Raw genomic sequence first — 14522 nt, 5'->3', positions numbered from 1 at the left:
GTGTGTGCTTGTGTTTTATTTTCTGTCATGTTAGACCGGGTTGTTGACAGATTTTTCTTTTTTTTTTTTTTTTCATGAATAATATGCAAACTAGTTGAAGATTATTTGTTTGTCACTGATACTGTTTGCTTTTTACATCATCGTGTGTGTTATTTCTTGTTTTCTTCCTTCTTTTTGGGATTCTTGTTGTTCTCCCTCTTTTCAACTTGCATCCTGTTTTTTTTTTCTTCCTTCTTATCTGGGTTTTTTTTTTTCCCTCTCCTTCTTTATTGTTCTTATATTTGTTATTTTTTTTTCTTGCTTCCTTTTGTTCCTCCTCATCCTTCTTTTCCATCTCAATTTTATTTTACTTTTTTTTTTTCTTTTCCACATTTGTCTTCAATATGTCATCTTCATTTTACTATATTTGCTTTCCCATACCACATTTTTTCCACTTCCTCCTCCTTCTCATGGTTCGCTTATTCCTTCTATTTTTCCTTCTCCCAATCTCCATTTTTCTGTTTATCTCTTTTAGTCCCACATCCTCCTCCATCTACACAACTGGTACCACCACCACCACCACCACCACCACCACCTCCACCTACTCCCCCTTCTCCCCCTCCTCCTCCTCCTCCTTCTCCTTCTCCTCCTCCTCCTTCTCCTTCTCCTTCTTCTCCTCCTCCTCCTACTCCTCCTCCTCCTCCTCTTTTAACTCTTCTGTAATCATTCCCAGGAAAACTCACCTCCAAAAGCAAGAGAGAGAGAGAGAGAGAGAGAATAAAAAAAAAAAAAAAAACAGGGAAACCATACCTATTAAAACTACGTGCTTCGATTCCCGTGCTTTTTTTATTTGCTCTCTTTTTGTGCACTTTTTTTTCTCAGTTTCCCTCAAGTGGGTGGCGAGAGAAACAGCACCTACGACCCTTCTCTTAAGAGGAAATGAGAGGGTGAAGGGTGGGGAGACGTAAAGACAGGAGACAGGGGAGGAAGAGATAAATGGATCAAGAGAGAGAGAGAGAGAGAGAGAGAGAGAGAGAGAGAGAGAGAGAGAGAGAGAGAGAGAGAGAGAGAGAGAGAGAGAGAGAGAGAGAGAGAGAGAGAGAGAGAGAGAGAGAGAGAGAGAGAGAGAGAGAGATACTGACTGCTTGACAGATTGACGGATTGATTTATAGAAAGACAGGGAGAAGACTGAATGACTGACTGACTACATGACATATAAAAAATAGGATCTTGACTGACTGACTGACTGAGAGAGAGAGAGAGAGAGAGAGAGAGAGAGAGAGAGAGAGAGAGAGAGAGAGAGAGAGAGAGAGAGTGGGGAGGAGACGAACAATAAATGAAAGACAAAACATAAAGGCAAAGAAAAAACATAGAATATCACATAAACACATCCATATCTACACAATTCCCTCATATAATACATTGCAAAATTGAAACAGAAACATAACAACAGAATTTTGCTACCACTTCACACACACACACACACACACACACACACACACACACACACACACACACACACACACACACACACACACACACACACACACACACACATATATAGAGGGAGGGTACAAATATCACACCAAGTAACCGAAGACGAGAGAAGGAAAAGAGTGTTGCTGGATTACGAGATAGTGAAATAAATACGTGAATGACTCTTACCTTCTCCCCCCTCCAGACACACACACACACACACACACACACACACACACACACACACACACACTCTCTCTCTCTCCACGCAGCTTTTGATATACACTGGGCATTCTTATTTAGTAGGAAGCAATGGAATATAGAAACGGTGACAATTAAGGACCGCATGATGAAATACTGTATACTACACACACACACACACACACACACACACACACACACACACACACACACACACACACACACACACACACACACACACACACACACACACACACACACACACACACACACACACACACACACACCGCGTAGTGTAGTGGTTAGCACGCTCGACTCACAATCGAGAGGCCCGGGTTCTAGTCCCGGTAAGCGGCGAGAAAAATGGGCAAGCCTCTTAATGTGTGGCCCCTTTTCACCTAGCAGTAAATAGGTACGGGATGTAACTCGAGGGGTTGTGGCCTCGCTTTCCCGGTGTGTGGAGTGTGTTGTGGTCTCAGTCCTACCCGACGATCGGTCTATGAGCTCTGAGCTCGCTCCGTAATGGGGAAGACGGGCTGGGTGACCAGCAGACGACCGAGGTGAATTGCACACGAAGGACAAGTAACGGTGAAAGATCGCGCGTTATATATATTTCTTTTTAATGCTGTGTCATGAAAGAAATCTGAATATTTGTTGATTCAAAAGCAATATCGGCTAGAATTTCCTTGGATATAACTCAAACCCTTCACCAATCGCTTTTTATTATGGTGATGTTCATTTTTCAGTCGTTGGTTGGTCTGGCCTCGCTGATAGGAATGAGAGAGAGAGAGAGAGAGAGAGAGAGAGAGAGAGAGAGAGAGAGAGAGAGAGAGACGCCTATCAAAAAATAAATAATTGCTACTCACAGTTTCAGCATTAAGACATCATAGATTGAGATGTATTTCTTCGTGTAATTGATATGATTTGTGACTGAAGATGAGAGAGAGAGAGAGAGAGAGAGAGAGAGAGAGAGAGAGAGAGAGAGAGAGAGAGAGAGACTTCAAAAACGTACCCTCCCAATCAGTACATTACAAGAAGACACTTAAATACTCCTTGTGATAGCTCAGAGATACCTATAATCAAACCTTCACCAGGAACACTACCACCACCTGCCCACCACATTACAGTAACCCCTGCCATCAATCTGGTCATCACCCTGGCTCATCCGTACCCTGAGGAGCCTCTCACGTGCCCGAAAGTACCCTGAGAGAACCACGTGACGGAGAAAGTGACGTGAAAAAACCGAGGTAATAGCAGCAGAAAGTGGCGGGGACGAGGTAGAGTCAGGCCTACGGTGGCTGGCCGAGCGTCACGCCAACAAAATGGCCGCCGTCCCCCTGCTTAGCATGTTATTATGAGCCGTAATAATGTCGCCTTTTTTCCGCCTCCCTTCCAGCTACTTTCCCTGCTTTTTCGCGCCACCCGCCATCCAAGAGCGTGCAGGGAGACGTGAGGAGTTCAGGAGAATGTTAGGAATGAATAAATACGAGGAAATGTGGTGTAGGAGACGGAGAGGAGAGGGTCGTGGTGGGCTGCTGGCTGGGTGCTGGCGGGCAGTGGCATGGGGGGTACGGAGAGAGGGAGGGAGGGAGGACCGTGTCTCGCCACCCGCCAGCCAGTCAACCTCGCCTCCCTTCCCCTCTTTAGTCACGTAGCCTTAGATCGGTGCTTCTTTTTGCGTTTTTTTAAGCTACACGTGTACTAATTTGGTGGGGACCTTGACGATGAATGGCATGCACGTGTTTCTTGTAATATATCGTTTTCTTTTCTTATGATGCTTGATTTATTAATGAAATGTAAAGTCTCGCTTGTCCTTTGTCTTCTTCCTGTATTGATTTTATAGGTTTTTCTTAGATTTGATGTATGAATGAGCCTTTCATTTGCCAGACAAAGCATTATGGAAGACAGTGCATTGTTTGATAAAGAAAAGTAAGAAAGTTTTAGTTTGAGTGAAACTAGTAAGGTATTTTTTTTATCTCAATTTCACTAGCATCAGAATCCATGCATATTTGAAGTTTATTGATATCAACATAAGACTTTGCATCCTTCCATCTCAAGCACTTGTATATCCTTAGACGTGTGAAATAAAAATGTTTTGGTTGGATGTCCTGGAAGAGATGGACAGGCAAGTGAGATGAGTGAGGTATAAGATTTTCTTTTCTCATGAGGTGAATAGAATAAGAACACTGCTGAATAAAGAGACAGCGAAAGACAAAGTTACTCTGCTCAAGGGAAATCTTAAGCACTTGAATCATACCATCCGCAACCATCAATGGAACTTTTAATGATTAGACACATTTATAGGTAGGGATGAAAGCTGCGAATATGCTTGATTGGAGGATTGCCAGATGTGGACTTGACATCTTTCTACACCTTCCATTACTATTTTTTTTCTTGTCATCCTTACACATACCAAATACCTCCTTCTAATTATATATTGCCTATTTACTTGCCATTTTCTCACTGAGTTTGGATTATCATCAGGATATAAAAGAATAAGGAGACAAAAGAATAGAATGCTGATGCTTACCTTTGACTCAACTCTTAATAAGGAAATACATCTCCTCTTAAGTAGTAAATCTCAGTGACTTTTAATTCGAGAACAGTCTAGAAATTTCCTTGAACGTTATACAAATACATCCAAGGGTCGGTTCTTTTATTACTTAGAAAAGTGGAACTCGTGGTGAGACTCTTCCTTTATCTTTCTTAGACATATATTATCATCTTTGTAAGGGACCTGCGAATGTCAATATATTATCTTTTCAAGAAATGGAGGTGAGAAACTGCAACCTTACCTCTATTCTATAAAAAAAAAAAAAGAAAACTGCGAAAATTTGAGACTTAAAGAAAAAAAATTAAGTTACTTAGATTTTTTGTTTATTAGAATAACATTATAGATTTTTATAATATCTCATAAAGTTAGCTTTTTAAGACTTTTTTTATGTAAGAAGGGAAACTGGCCAGGAGAAACAAAATAAAAAAAAGGCTTACGTAATTACCAGATCAAAGAGTCAGCCGAAAGAAAGGAACAATTGTCCTGAAACCTCCCTCTTAAATGAAGTCAAGTCTTAGAGAGATGAAAATACAGAGGCAAGCAAGGAGTTCGAGTTACATAGTTTCAGAGACTGTCCTCGCATCATTCAGCAGCTTGCAAAAAATGAACAGACAAATATAGTAAGATGAAGAAAAGATGGTGATGGATAAAGAAAGACAGAAGTTTAAGTCATATATGGTGGAAATAAGTAAAAGTATTTCATACAGACTGCCAAACCTGATGTTTTCTTGCAACTTCCCTCACTTTCTGTTTGTGTGTACGTGAAAATGAGATTAATTTGTCAAGCAATTACTTCCATAAAATAAGAGGAGAATAATGCAAAGGTTAACTGAAGGAGAGGTTGAAAGTCACCGACGCGAAACCCTGTTGGGAAAATAGACACTACACAGTTTCTCGCAGCTCGTAGGTGGCTCTGGAGCTCTGTGACTCTCAGGAAGGGATAGGAAATAGAAATAGAAGAAGAGAGGTGAAAGCATAAGTAAAAGAGAGTGAAATTGTAATAGAAGTGCACCGCTGGCAAGGGGAAATAAAAGCTTAATTAACGAATACAGAAAAATTGACAGTCTGGACTCGGATAGGAGAACTGAACACCAATCCTCCCACTCACCCCCCGCGTAGAATGAAACGAATGATTGCTTTTGAACAAGAAGAACAAGAGTAGTGGTTGTGATTCTCCAATAAATATATGACATGCAGGTATGAGGAAAAGTACACGTGAGAGATGCAGTGAAAGTTTGCGACATGACAAACGAAAGTAAAGAAATAAAGTTTGACTGATAGCCATGAAGTATCGCCGTTGTATATGATGAGATTGTGAGAAGTATGAAACTAAGAACACCAAATAGAATAGAAATAAAAACCTTGATTATACTAAATACTACATAGTAAAAACAACTTGTGCAGAATTTATGACAGACCAGATGAGAAGATTTTAAGTATCATTTAACGAGTTTGAATGAAATGGATGACAGTCTCAATCATTAAATCAAATCTTGGTTAGTATAGGAAGATGACCACCTGTGTGACACGATAGAGAAAAACAATAGGATTTGAGTGATAACCATGAAAGTGTTGGTGTTCTAGATTATAAGAACGTGAGACATGAAACAAAGGCCATGTAATAAAATTCATGACAGCCTTGATTGTGATATTCTGAATACTGCAGAATATACACTGTCTGTGTAGATTAAATGTCAAGAAATATCACGAGAATTATACTACAATAAAAACGATTATTTATCAAACTTTTAGTCAGTGTGGAGTTACTGGCAGCGTAGATGGTATGGTTTAGATTTAGGTAAAGCAAAGATAGTACAATAATGTTGATGGCAGCTTGGATGATTAGATTTTATGCATATAACCAAGACAATCTGTGTAGTGTTAATACTTTCATATGAATAAAATTTAGAGTAAAAGAACAAGATGAGAGAGAGAGAGAGAGAGAGAGAGAGAGAGAGAGAGAGAGAGAGAGAGAGAGAGAGAGAGAGTCCTTCCGTAAGAGTCCTTCAATAAGTTTGGAAAATATATACAGGACTCTCTGCACTAAACAACACACACACACACACACACACACACACACACACACTATCGCAGTGTATATAGACAACAACAAAATAAAAAAAGAAAAAAACAAGAACGAGAGAATCCTTAGAAAATACTCTCGCATGATTACAATTTTCGAAAACTGACAATAACCAATAATAAACCAATGGATACATATAAATATCGATCTTATACAAATGGCAGAGGTTTATCCATAGACACAACATTAGGGAGAGAAGCACTTAGCGCAAAACACTGCCGGAATCAATAACAAGCGCCTCCGGAAATCAGCCTTATTAGCACGAGAATAATACAGTGATGCTGCCTGCTGGCTCAACTAAAATGGCCGACGCAAATATTACCATCCTGCCATCTGATAATTCCCGTCTCTTTTGTGTGTGTGTGTGTTTTTTTTTTTTTTCCAACGTGAGGAACTGAGCATATCCTAGAACACAGTAACTGGTGAGATCAATGGACTATACACGTTGAAAATACCCTATGCAATACAAGATAGACCCGTATTCATAAATGTTTAGTTCTCTCACCACTAGTTTTTCCAGAGGCCACTCAGATGATCAGCAAGGTTTCTAAGAGTCTTTCTATTGACAATATAGAAATCTTATTAATATGTCACTAGAACCTTAAAACAAAACATCCCATGAAAACCCGTGCAACTTTGACTAGAGCCTTTTGAAAGTAATGGAGGTGCAACATAGAAGTATTTCAGAATATGGTCTGTAGAGCGAAGAACGAGGATTCGGTGGAGGAACGAGGAAGGAATCGGGGAAAAATTGGGGAATGGGAAGCCGATTGTCCATCAGGAAGAAAGGGGAGGAAGGCAGCTCGTGGCCACAGGGGGCTGGAGGAGTGCAGGTGAAATCAAGTGCCTTTGGGTATGTGGATGTGTGGGTCTGGTTGTATCAAAACGGGGTGGAACGCTTATATAGTGTAGTATAAGGATGTATCTTTCTGTAAATTGTATATTCCTTGACATAGCCAATCAATCTCTTTCTTTATATTGAGTTTTGTGGAAGCATTATTGCTCTTTTGATATGTGAAGTTGTGCTATTATGCCGGATACCTTAGTCATGGGTTTCCATGGAATTCAATTATCTTCCTGTTTAAGAAACAGAACGTGTCAAACTTCAAGCTCTTTTTTTTTTAGGGGTGTTGTTGTTCATATATAATATCTTAACAAATATTGAGGTTGCATCCTTGTTTATCTTAGATATTGGTTTCTTATGAATTCAATTGTGTTCCTTTTTCAATTGTTAGGATACCTTTTTTTTTTTTTATTTATCTTTTTTTTTTTGTGTGTGTGTGTGTGTGTGTGTGTGTGTGTGTGTGTGTGTGTGTGTGTGTGTGTGTGTGTGTGTGTGTGTGCGTGCGCGCGCGCGTGCGTGTGCGTACGCGCTCGCGCTTTACCTTGATTTTTTTATGTATCTGCCCAGACTTGTAGGTACTCGACGGCCTAACAGTGGTGTTGACGCAGCCATGCCTTATCCCTAGATGAAATAGTCGATGACGGGGGCAACAACTTGGAGACAAAGTAGAAAATACCCACATAACAGGACCTAAGATTGTGTATTTCTTGTTAAACACGAATCTGTTTATAGGAAAACAGGAAGCAAAAAAGGATGTTAAACGTGTATAAAGAAAGGAAGCTGTAGCATAGATAGGGACAGGCGTAAAAACAAAATAGACCATATAATAAAAAACAGTATCAAAATAGGATATTGAAAAGTTAAGGCTGTTCGCCAGATTTTGCTGAAGTTAAGCCGGTAAATCTGGTTGGTGACAGTCAAGGGGAGGAACAGGGCAGTCTGCAGGACAAACAAAACTACAGTGATGGGGAAATGGGAAAGTTAAAACCTGGATCACGGACGACAGACGGCGTCACCATAACGAGTCTCCTGCCGAAGGGATACACTCTCGCCAGTACACTACCTTACCTTCACGCGGCTAAACGACAAAGCGAAGACCTTATGTGAAGCCTCCAGGGGTCTAGGGGGGGTTAGGGATTCCAGGGCAGTTCGATATGTGTAACGGAGAAAAAAATGGCTTACATGTAAAAGTCATGGAGGGTGTTCTAGTGGAGGAAACTGCACGGAGAGGCGTTTCTGTGGCAGGGAGGGTGACTGAAGAGGAAACGAGACTCAGATGGAGACGTGGGGTTATGTAGTGTTGTGCCTGGTGTCTTAAAAGTGGGGGTACTAGAGGAGTGATTTTTGTCTAGGAATGATGAGGGACGGTAGGGAGTGAGTGTATAGAATGAATGAAAGTTGTAAGTAAATGTTCTTGTCTTTTGGTATTGTTTTTGTTGAATAACTTTATTTCTGGGATTGGAGTCATAAGAGAAGTATTTATATCCTCGAAATCTTATTGTAAACTTTCTCTGACTACAAAATAAAATTGCGAGGTAGTACCTTGATAGGTGAGAATGGTAACTTTACGAAGAATATTTCAAGTAGAAAGTAGAAATAAACTTAAATCATAAAGCGATAAATTAATGGAATATCAATAAAACACAAACTTGTATTTTTCCTAACTTCTTCATTTTCATATCTTCTCAAACTATATGAAATTATCATCTTGTAGAATAGGATGAAAACTTTATTTCTGCTACATAACTTACACATGCACATTTAATTAACTTTGACTATTGTGAATCCTTAAGTTTTATTTAATATTAAAGTGGAAGCTTAGAGCATAATTTGAAGACACTTCTGACTGGTGGACGTGAGGAAATCTTTTAGCGCTTATAAATTTGTTCTTGTTCAGTAAGACCAAATAGTGCTACTCAGCTACCTTGTGTTGTATATACATGACATAAGGAATACAGAAAAATAAATAGATAAAATATGTTCTTCTTGTCGCGCTTCTCTGCAGAAAATGTTTGAGTAAGATCATGATTATAGAAAGGGTAACAATAGGTATAAAGTAAATGCTATATTGAGAGTGTATATATATATATGTTTTTGTTTTTTTTAACCATGTACTTTTACTCTTGTTGGTGTATCTTTTTTTGTATTTTTGCAGGAAGACACAACCCAAAAAATATCCTTTCGAAAAAGCAAATGAATGAATAAATAAAACGCAAGGATCAACTCTCTCTCTCTCTCTCTCTCTCTCTCTCTCTCTCTCTCTCTCTCTCTCTCTCTCTCTCTCTCTCTCTCTCTCTCTCTCTCTCTCTCTCTCTCTCTCTCTCTCTCTCTCTCTCTCTGTCTATAGTCTGCCTTTTACTCTCTCTCTCTCTCTCTCTCTCTCTCTCTCTCTCTCTCTCTCTCTCTCTCTCTCTCTCTCTCTCTCTCTCTCTCTCTCTCTCTCTCTCTCTCTCTCTCTCTCTCTCTCTCTCTCTCTCTCTCATGCATATATACATTCAAGCACAAAACTAAAAACAGTGAAGGTTGAAAGGAGTTGCAAAGAAAAAAAAAGAAAGAGAGAAAAGAACAAAATAAATGAAGGAAAAGAAAAGACAGATAAAGAACCAAGAATATGAAACACAATGGCAGGAAACTCTGGTATAAATATTCAGAAAACCCTGGTGCACGTGGTTCCCAAGAATGTGTTTTCTTTTCCATTCTTATTTCCTTTACACACACACACACACACACACACACACACACACACACACACACACACACACACACACACACACACACACACACACACACACACACACACACACACACACACACACACCAGGAAGTCTTAACCTTAAAATGAATAAAAAAAATGTATGCACTGGACTTTTTTTCTTTTTACCTTCCTTTCTCTCTTTCTCTCTCTCTCTCTTCTTTTTTCCCCTATACACCCCTCCGTTGTGGGCCCCTCTCACTTTACACTCTCCCTCGCATTCTGTTAACCTCTCCCCCTCAGCTCCTCTCCACACAAACACACAAAAACAGAAGGAGCGCCTCCCCGCTTCAATGCACGCGGCGAAGTAGGTCTAAAGCGATTTTTTTCTTTGAACTTGCCGAGTGCGAGGCGAGGGAGGGAGCCACGCGCCGCCACCTCCCTCACTTTTCTGAATTGACGTCCTCACGCCTGACAAAGGATGAAGCATTGTGCTGGCGACGAGGCTCTTAAAGGGACGATGGACTTAAAGGGAGGGAGGAAGAGAGAGCAGGGACGAGGCAACGGCTTTGTACTACACCTCCGTCTTTTCTTGGGGGCAAAGATAATTTTGACTGCGGAAAATGAGTGAGCCGCACTGAAAGGGAAGAGCGTGAAGAGTGTGAGATGAGAGATGCACATTAAAAGTTGGAGTTCTAAGAGAAAGCGCAACGTAAAATCGAAGGCATGAGTGGATTTCCTAGACGCACGTTGTTTGTTTTAAGCTAAGAGAGTAGTGAAGGGAGGAGCAAGGAAGGTGACACAGCTAGAAGGAAAGATGACTGCTGCTGATTGAGATGCGACTACTACACGCTATATGGAGTGAATGTAACGGGTAGGCATGCTATAGTGTGAACATGTGACACTGCGAATATGTGACAGTGTAAATACATCCTCAAGGAAATACAGACTGCATTCTGAACAAAAAATAAAGAATACTCAGGACAGTAATACGATTCTTAGAAATTAAAATAAAAGGTATCTCTCTCTCTCTCTCTCTCTCTCTCTCTCTCTCTCTCTCTCTCTCTCTCTCTCTCTCTCTCTCTCTCTCTCTCTCTCTCTCTCTCTCTCTCTCTCTCTCTCTCTCTCTCTCTCTCTCTCTCTCTCTCTCTCTCTCTCTCTAATTTCTCTTGCAGTGGTATGCACGCAAATACCTTAAGGCGAAGTAATTTTTCAACACACACACACACACACACACACACACACACACACACATTGGATAGTACATTTTCTTGACCAAAATAAGCTGATACATTTAGGTTTGATAAAAATATGACGTTCTTCTTTCTTCCCAAGTAAAATACAACGTGGTTTCTTATTTTTAGGACGTCACCACGAACTGTGTAGCTTCCAGTAAGGAGGAAGAAGGTTCCTCAGTGTTTCTCTTCTTGGCAGCCTCTCATGTAAGTAGAAATTATATATAGTTTTCTTTTATTTCAGTATTTTGTTTCTTTTATGGTAGAAACAATTAGAATGCCTTCCTTTCCTGGTTCTGTCTTAGTGAGTCCCATTTTCCTGATTATGTGATCCTCTATTTTTAACCCATGTGCATAAAATGAATGTATCTTCACCATTATTTTCATTATTGTTGTGCCTCATTCTTTTGTTATTATTATTTCATGGTTTATTTCCTTTTTCATAAATTTAATTTTCATAATTGTGAGATTTACATTTCATTACTTGCATTTAATTTCAATATTATTTTATTTTTCTTTTTTTTTCATTTTCTCCATCGAATATTTCCTTGCATCCAGACTACAAAATGCAACACAAAAATCGCTCAATTTTACTCATCATTCGCTTTATGGAATGATTTTTATGTTTAATTTAATAATTTCATGTACTTTCACTACGAAATGCAATGTAAGAAAACTAAGAATCTCAAAGTAATCCAGTCAGACCTACAATATATCAATGTTAGAGAGTGAGAGTGGTGTTCAAAGATCTCCAATGCCCAGCAGGACCTTTTGTTCCCTGTACTGCCACACCGACTTGACTTGTGTGTGCTGACCCTTGTCCGCCTCACCTCGGCCCAAGAATGTTTTCTCTAGTGTAGGAGTTTTTAGGTGTATCAGAGTAGTATATATATATAGTTTCTCTCTCTCTCTCTCTCTCTCTCTCTCTCTCTCTCTCTCTCTCTCTCTCTCTCTGTTTTAAATGAAAATGAAAATTATGATAAGGTAACAGTCCCGAATTCTATACAAATCAGTTTTCTTCCTGACGCGTGGTTCTTGGGAAAAAAAAAAAAAAAAAAAAAATATATATATATATATATATATATATATATATATATATATATATATATATATATATATATATATATATATATATATATATATATATATATATATGAGTATTCCTGACCTTCCCTCTCCTCATCCCTCTTTGTCATTTTTTATTCGTTTTACTTTTCTCACTCTTCACTTATCCACTCTCCCACACCTCTTTTTCATTTCCATTTCCTCTCTCTCTCTCTCTCTCTCTCTCTCTCTCTCTCTCTCTCTCTCTCTCTCTCTCTCTCTCTCTCTCTCTCTCTCTCTCTCTCTCTCTCTCTCTCTCTCTCTCTCTCTCTCTCTCTCTCTCTCACTATCTTTCCCTCGCCTGCCTTCCCCTCTTCCCACCTAACTGTTGTTTATAGTAACCCGACTGAATGAATGTTTCCCAGTTTGGCTTGGGGCGGTGTGTGTGGGCGGCAGGGTCACCACTCCCTCCGCCCGTGCTGATGGTGATAAGTGGTGCTGGCAGAGGGAAGGCGACGTTCGTGGAGGTGGAGGCTGCCAGGTGAAGATGGTGACTGACGGGCCACTGACAGGGTTGTGGTGGTGGTGGATTACAGTGGAGAGAGAAGTGATGAAATGCTGGGCTGGTGGAGGTGGATGGATTGCCTGGGCGTGTGAAGAGTTTAGAATTGTGAGTTTGGTATCATAGCCATCTTGGAGAGAGAGAGAGAGAGAGAGAGAGAGAGAGAGAGAGAGAGAGAGAGAGAGAGAGAGAGAGAGAGAGACGATTTTTTTTTTCATTACTGGTTGTTCATTTTTCTGAAATAATAATGTTTGATCTTCTCTTACGAATTTGGACAAATTATATGAAATAACTTGTAAATATTATAGTAGCAATAATAACACATGTGATTGTCATCAAAATTACTTAGAGAAGAACATACATAAGAACATAAAAGAGAAGGGAAGCTGCAAGAGGCTGCGTGGCCTACACGTGGCCGTACCTGTATGAGCAAAGCTACTTAACTCCATCTATCATCTTTATCCATAGATTTGTTTAATATTCTTTTAGAGCTCCCTATTGATTCAACACTAAGAGAAAACTTTCTTCATTATATATTTTGCTCTTTTTTTCGTCTAGTAAAATTTAAATATTTTCATAATTTCAGCCCTAGAGAACGTTAGATTTTGTTTTGTAACTAATATGAATTTTTCGTCTAACAACTTTTGAGAAGACCATTACATTTACCTTTACTGATATTTGTTCAGACCATATCCATTAATGTCCTCTTGTTACCGATTAGATTCTTGATTTATTTTTTCATTTGCATATTTCATTGACCTAACTTAATTGTTTCTTGTATACCATTTGCCAGCCTCCCTGCTCGAGGACTTCTTACATAGAAGGTGTAAATCTGTGTGTATCAAATAATGTACTTGGCAAGAAAATTGCTAGTCTTGTTATCAAAAAGAATATATGTCCTCAAAGCTCCATATCTTCTTATATATATATATATATATATATATATATATATATATATATATATATATATATATATATATATATATATATATATATATATATATATATATATATATATATATATATATATATATATATATATTATATATATATATATATACATATATATATAGATGTATCATTTACTAGGTGTACATCGCGCTTTATATGCATGTGTAGGGAATCACTAAAGTGTCCTATTTAGTAAGGTATCTACCTATTTTGTTGTCGGAGGTGCTCGTCTCCAAATAGCCCGTCGGAAGATATCTCATGGTTTTAGATATTCTAATGATATAACTTGCCTCCTCCATTTCCCGCGTTGAATTTTCCCTGTGCATCTTGATGGATGTAAGAAATTTTCTATGCAGGAATTTTAGCATCACGCGCTCCAGCATTTCTACAGACTGGTATATTACGATTTCAGTTTACATTATGATATGTGTAAAATTTTAGGAAGATCCAAGAATTTTGTCTGTATTTTAATGTTGATAGCGACATTTCTATAAGTGGGTATGATTTGACTACAAAATACAAAATAATGAATGTTATACTCCAGCGAGATTCAAGAAAGCTGCATATATTTCAAGATAGATAGTTACCTTTTAATAGAGTATGTGTGATCTGATTCCATGGTAGAGAGTAGTAAATGCATCACGCCAACAAGGCTCAAGGAAGGTACTCTGTATTCTAACACAAAAACCGTGAAATATCGCATAGTAACGGATGAACACCGGATGTGCTCGTGAGCAGAAAAAAAATTTAGATGAATTTTCGCCCAGACTTTAGTGAGGCCTTTTTTCACCCTTCCTGCTCCTCTCCTCCCCACTCTCCCCCTGTCGTCATCCCTCTTCCCCTCCCTTTACCCCACCGCTGCCTCAGTCTGCCAGCAAAACGTTATTCTCTGACTTATAAC

At 39.1% G+C, this 14522-nt stretch overlaps 1 protein-coding gene across 7 annotated transcripts in view; it reads left to right on the top strand.

The window, feature by feature from the left end:
* LOC123515704 overlaps positions 1 to 14522 on the top strand; it is a 223978-nt gene that overhangs the window by 166968 nt on the left and 42488 nt on the right. For all 7 annotated transcript variants that reach the window (XR_006677974.1, XR_006677977.1, XR_006677973.1 and 4 more), the window contains one exon: positions 11194 to 11271. The gene's annotated coding sequence lies outside the window, so the exon portion shown is untranslated. The remainder of the gene's footprint in view (positions 1 to 11193; positions 11272 to 14522) is intronic.

This window comes from Portunus trituberculatus, chromosome 39 (genome assembly GCF_017591435.1).
Source record: "Portunus trituberculatus isolate SZX2019 chromosome 39, ASM1759143v1, whole genome shotgun sequence".
NCBI lineage: Eukaryota > Metazoa > Arthropoda > Malacostraca > Decapoda > Portunidae > Portunus > Portunus trituberculatus.
This window is presented reverse-complemented; position numbering and strand designations above follow the sequence as displayed.